This window comes from Pyrus communis, chromosome 9, assembly GCF_041283825.1.
Source record: "Pyrus communis isolate YQ-2024b chromosome 9, ASM4128382v1, whole genome shotgun sequence".
Taxonomy (NCBI): domain Eukaryota; kingdom Viridiplantae; phylum Streptophyta; class Magnoliopsida; order Rosales; family Rosaceae; genus Pyrus; species Pyrus communis.
In genome coordinates, this window is record NC_142573.1 from 19410085 (window position 1) to 19417050 (window position 6966).

Here is a 6966-nt window from a genome sequence, read left to right on the forward strand (position 1 = left end):
AATTTAAAACCCCTCTTTACTTTCTTGTTCTTTAGTGCTTAGAATTTGTCTTAGTTTGTGTTTAAAGTGTTTTGATTCAATTTATTTCCCAAAATTCGTCCAAATTCACCAAAGTGCTCAAAACTGCCCAGAAAGTGATTTTAAGGCAGTTTTGAGTGTTTTGGGTGATGTTTGAGTCTTTTAGTTTGTTTTAGTGTTTTAAAGTTTAGTTTTGCATTCTTTGAGTCTTAGTTTATGTTTCTAAGTGTTTTGAATCAATTTATTTCTTAATTTCGTCCAAATTTGTGTTTGTGCTCAAATCTGCCCAGAAAGTGGTTTTTAGGCAGATTTGAGTGTATTTGTGATGTTTTGGGTCTTTTGGTTTGTCTTAGTGTTTTAAAGTTTAGTTTTGCATTCTTTGAGTCTAGTATAGTGTTTCATATTGTGTTTTTACGTTTTTGAGTCAAATCCAAGTGATTAACAATCCCTCCTAATCCCCGGTCTAGAACGATCCCTACTTACATACTTACTACAATTTGACAAAAAGAGGGTTTAATTTATGCGCGTATAATTCTCGCATCAGGCAACCCATGCAATCAAGAAAGGAAGAACTTGGGAATCGCTCCAAACTCAGATTTGCGTCCCTAAAACTTTTCCTTTGTTGCTTACTTTATGTTATGTGTGATGTGTTTATTCGTAGGGTATTACCACCTAACATGTCTAAACTTGTTTCCCACTGTTTTTGAGTGTTTTTAACATGTTTTGAAGTCTTTTTATGTGTTACTTTGAAAAAATCCGAAAAACAGTTTGAAACAACTAAAAAGAGTCAGTTTGAGTTAGTTTTGTGTTTGTTTTTGTGTGTTTGTGTCTTAGGATACCTTCCAACACAATGATGAGGATTTGATTTTTATGTGCATGGCTGTGAAAGAGAGTTATAAACATGGATGGAAGTTTGATATATTCTTGGTTTATACTTGGTTATAGTTGTTTATGAATTCATGTTTAATCCCACAAAAAAATAAAAAATAAAAAATAAAAAAAAAAAAAGTTTTTGTAATATGCTTGAAGGAAGGAACTTAGAATAACATTACAACCCTGAGAGACTTGAGCTTTCAACATTCTTTGGAGAGTATTAATCTGTGATTCTTGTTTTCAAACTCGTTGCATGATCTCATTATTCTTGCTTGGTTGCTAATTAGAAGGTATTTCATCACTTAGTTCCAAATGCTAGAACTTGCATCCATTCCATTCAAAGCATGATATTGATTGCATAATATATATCAAGATGAAGTGTGTAGTGAAGCCATCAACCAAACAGCCAACCCATGCACTATATATTGTAGGTCATAACCCCCATTGAGCCATTGTTAGCCTTTGTTCTTTGTTTACCCATATCATCCCTACCTAGCCTAGATTAGGACCACCCATACCCTTGTTCTTGAAGTATAGTAAGCATGACTTAGAGGGAATCCTTTCGATTATGCAAACCAACAAGTGTGGGGGAATTTGTGTGTGTGTGTTGATATGCCACGAAAAGAAATAAGGCATGAGTGAAAATAAAAAGAAAAAAAAAATTCGTGGAAAAAGAAAAAGAAAAGAAAAAGTTGTGAAAAGAAAGAAAAAGAGTATGAAATAAGTGAAAATAAGCTCACATGTTTGTGGTAGTTGAAGAAAGGGTCCAAAACGTTGAATATGACCCTAAGAGTTTGATGTGAAAATTAACTTGACACACAAATTAAAGCCTATTTGTGACAATTGTAGTAGATATGTAAGTAGGGATCATTCTAGACCGGGGATTAACTAGGGATGCTAATCTATGTAAATAAGACTCAAAAACACTAAACTAGACTCTATGGACTCAAAACTAACTTTAGACACTTAAAACAGCAACCAATACTCAAAAAGACTCACTTTTAGACTCAATAAAGGTTTTGGACGAAAATAGGACTTGACTTGACTCAAAAGACTCAAGGAAAACAAGTTTTGACTCAAATATGAAGACTAAATAACATGGGGATTGTTTTTGACGAATTTTAGACTCAAAACAAAAACTTTGTAGAAAACACTTTTGAAAAACGAATTTAAGTAAAGTAAATGGGTGGAAGGCTAGTTAAAGGGTCCTTCTCCACACATGATATATGCATACGAACCAATGTCCAGTTATTACTCCTTTAGACTATGAATGGCAACGCCCCAAATTAGTTGCATCGCACAACTAACCCTCAAGTTTTCCTTATTTCATTGAATTGAATGAAAACGCATTACAACCAAATTATCTTTTTCAAGTTCTTTATATGAGATGCATAACAAAGATACATATCAAAAGTCATTAAGCTTTGTGCAAACTATAAGCGTTGACAAGGCACTCATCACTATGAAACGCATGAGATTCATACCAAGGATTTACTTAACGAGATTGTGACTAGCAACCTCCACTACTTGTGAATATAAGTGAATAACAATTACGTGAAACCCTCCTATACTCTAGCATCAAGTTTATGCATGCAACTTAAGTGTTAACCCCCAACCCACATACATAAACCAGTTTTAATAACTTAGATCAACAAATCACATTCATGTCTTAAGAAATAATAACCGGACGTAATTAATTCATATAAAACATATAATCATGGCTTCAAATTCTCCTCTAACTAAAAAGAAGTTAGTTCCTCATGTTCGCAAAACAAAGATAATTAAATTTAAACATTGAACTAAGACTAAGGATAGAAAGAACCAAGAAAAACGCTCCACACTCCAATGGCATGCACGGCACTCCCTTGGATGGCAGATTGCACAAGTCCTCCTCTCCTTGCTTCCTTGCTTGCGGCACTAGGGTGTTGTAGAATGGATTGTGGTGTTTGATGGATGAAAGTATGAATGAATGAATGTGTGAGTGGATGATTGAATGGTGCGGCATAGGGCTGTTTATATAGGCTAATTAGGCACACTTAGTGAAGGAAAAGGATCGCACAATCCCATTGAAAAAGGGTTAATTCAAGGCAGAAATCAAATGGGAAATCGAATAGGTAGTGCGGCTAGGATTTAGGGAATTCTAGAAGGTTTGGTGCGGCTCACATGTAGGGAGAGGATAAGGTGTTCTAGAAGGAGTGTTTAGGGCAGATTCCTAAACCTAAAGGGACAAGAACATATGATATAAGTGTAGGAGAAGGATTGCAATTCCTAAACCTACAAGGAATGGTGTTCATGCGGCATTTAAATGGATAAGGCTTCTAGAAACTGAAATAGGTGTTTATTTATGTAATTAATCCCCTCTAATTAGCTAGGGTTAAGTCCTAACCTGATTTGGATAGGATAGAATAGGATAATGTTAGAGTTAGGAAAGGATAAGGTTGGTTAGGATAGGATAATATGAGTTGATAGATTCCAGTTGTGATTTTATAACTTGTGAATGCAATTTACTTAACCGTTTGATGGATAACTTATTCTTGTATGTTTATTAGGGAGGCCTACTAAATTTGCATGCTTGAATTTGGTGCTAGAATATAAGGGTGTTTCACATAATCATCACAAACTTATATTCACAAGTAGTTAAGGTTGTTTTCACAATCATGTTAAGTAAATTCCTAGCATGAGTATCATGATCTCATAGTTACAAGTGCTTTGTCAATACTTATGACTTCTATTGAACATAATGATCTTTGACCGTATCTCTATTATGATGTCATGTAGGGAACTTTTGAAGAATGCTTTGGGTTGTCGTATGATGTCATCCAATCCACTAACTTAAGGGAGATTTGAGGGTTAATTAGTGATGTCACGGTTAATCTGGGGTGTTGAGGTTCATGGTTTATCGGAAAAGCAACTGGAAATCAATTTATGTTAGAATGTATCATGTGTGGAGAAGTATCCCTTGGCTATCCCATCATCCATTAGTTTTTCTTATTTTCGTCAGAAATCTATTTTAAAGTTTTAAGTTACTTGTTTTCTTTTAAATTCGTCCAAAATCAAAACCCCTTTTCTTACTTGTTCCAAATCTGTCCAAAAGAGTCTTTTTGAGTCTTTGGAGTCAAAACCAAGTGTATTTTCGTCCAAATTAAGTCCTAGAGTCTAAATTGAGTCTTTTTGGTTGTTTTGAGTCTTTAAAGTTTGTTCTGAGTCTTTTGAGTTTATTTAAAGTGTTTTAAAGCCTACTTTCACATCTTTGAGTCAATTTTCATTAGATTAGCAATCCCTCCTAATCCCCGGCCTAGAACGATCCCTACTTATATCTATACTACAATTGTCAAAAAGAGGGTTTAATTTGAGTGCTATCTTTTATCACATCATGCCGCAGCAGAAGCAAGGAAGAAGAAGAGAAGAAGAAGCCTTGGTGAGGAATTGAGGGAATTCTCTAAGGCATGTTACTACATTCAAAATGTTGTGTTAATTGATCAAATGTGAGCTAGTGAATGGTGACTATGATTAAGTATGTTCGAGGGTAAGGATTGCTTAAATCTATGTGAGTGGTGATCTTTGACATGTTATGTTTCATTGGAAATCCGTGAGGCAAACGTTGGAAGGTTTAGATTGTTTGTTTTGTTACTTTTGATTGTTCGTTTTGCTCGAGGACTAGCAAAAGATAAGTGTGGGGGAATTTGATAGTAGCATATTTAGGCGACTTAGCTAGCTTATTCTTGTGCATTTGTGCTATTATTTCCTAGTTAATGTCGTATTATAACTCATTTTCGTGTGTTTGTAGGTCCAAAGGGTTAAAGTACCAAGAAAGTGCATTTTGCTGCATTTTGGAGCAGTTTTGGGCACTATGTGGATAGCTTGCATATGGGCCAACATGGATGGACGAATTTGGAGTTCAAGAGGCTAGATATATGATGAGAAGAGGAAGAAACTAAGCTTAACACAAAGTGGATAAGGAAGTAGATCAAAAGAGGAAACCCTATCCAAAACCTTATCTCATCCTATCTTATCCTAACCTAATCTTGTTCCACCTTAATCCTAGCTGCAAGTGGACCTAAAAACCTAATTTCTAGAAGCCTTATCTGACCCTAAAAGGGTGCCACACCCTTCCCCCTTTTATTTCTTCTAGAAAACCCAAAATCAGCCACAAAACACCTAGTTTCTAGAAGGCCCAATTTTGGACGAATTTCCTAAACCTTTTTTCCTTTGGATTCTGATTTATTAGGCCTCATTCCTTGTGGATTTGGGTTATATAAATCCTTTTATGAAACGAATTGGGCCAAACCCTCTCCTCAGTGGATTTAACTCACTTGTGCTAAACCCTAGGGCCCTAATCCAATAAATCTGCTAAGTGTAACCCTAATCTAATTAACCCTAGGACTATATAAACATATTTTCAGCCAAAAATTCGTACACCCCTTATGCTAGACAGGAAACCCTTGTGCCGCACCTCCATTCTCCATTCTAAGCCTCCATAGACCTCCCTACACATCCATACATCTCTGCCGCATCCTTCCCCACCATAATCAACCATCCTCCATCCCTCCAAACAAGAAAACACCATCCAAAACCACCAATTCCAGCACCCACACTTTGTGCCGCAGCAAGGAGGAGGAAGAGGAGCCAATCTGTGCATCGAATCCATCTTGGAATTGCTGAGCATTTAGGTGTATTCTTTCTTATGATTTCAATGTTTAAATTCAATACTTTTTGTTGTGCAAGCATGAGGAACTAATCCCCCCTTTGGCTAGGGGGGAATTTCGAAACCATGGTTATATTTGCATGATGATTTGATTACTTTTAGTTGTGATTTCATGAATGATGAATTCAATTTGCTTATCTGTTTTAACTAAAACTTGCTTATGTATATGAATTGAGAGTGCACACTTAATTTGCATGCATAAACATGATGCTAGGGTATGAGGGAACTTCACCTAATCGTTGGGAACTTATATTCATGAGTAGTTAAGATTGTTGGTCACAATTATGATAAGTGAATTCTTGGCATAAGTATCATGCGCTTTCATAGTTACGAATGCCTCGTCAACACCTATGATTTCCATAGAACCTAATGATCTTTGATTGTCTTTCTATCATGCGCTTTCATATAGAAAACTTTTAAGGAATAATTTGATTGCAATGCGCTAATTCCATTCAATTCAATGACCTAAGGGAAATCTGAGAGTTAATTTAAGCGTACCTAATTAACTTGGGGTGTTGAGGTTCATAAATTCATCGAATAAGCAACTGGAGATTATTTTGTATGCAAGTATGCCATGTGTGGAGAAAAACCTCCTAGCCATCTCACCATCCATTTAATTCCACCAATTTCGTCAAAATCTGCCTAGTTTACATATTTGTTTTGTTTGTTTGATTTTAGTCCAAAACCATATCCCCAATTGTCTTAGAGTGTCTAATTGGTCCAAATATGTTTTAAATTGTGTTTTTAAGAGTTTTGAGTCAAGTTAGAACCAATTTTCGTCCAAGTTTGTGTTTAGGCTCAAAACTGCCCAGATTGTGTTTTTAAGGCAGTTTTGAGTGTTTTTAGCCTATTTTGAGTCTTGTGAACGTGTTTGAGTCTTTTTAAGTGAGTTTAAGTGTTTTAAAGGTTAAGTTTTATTTATTTGAGTCAGTTTAGAGTGTTTAGCAATCCCTCCTAATCCCCGGTGTAAGAACGATCCCTACTTATTTATATGCTACAATTGTCAAAAGAGGGTTAATTTGTGTGTTAAGTTAATTTTCGCATCAAATTTTGGCGCCGTTGCCGGGGATTAGCAACTTTGCTAATCCCTTGTTATTTCTTTTTAGTTATTTTCGTGTGTTATTAGTTGTTATTTATTTTTAGTTTCTGACCTATTTGTTTCCTTGTTTTAGGCACTAGTTTATGACTCGGAGTTCTCAACCGGTTCATGCGCATATCTTAGACTTTGACGACAATTTTGAGCGAGCCTTGAGAAGAAAGAAGAATCAACAAGAGCCTCAACCACCTCCACCTGCACCAGACCTTGAAGAGGATGAAATACAAGTGGAGGAGGAGGCCACGGCAAGGGGTTTTTGAGGAAGAACAAGTTA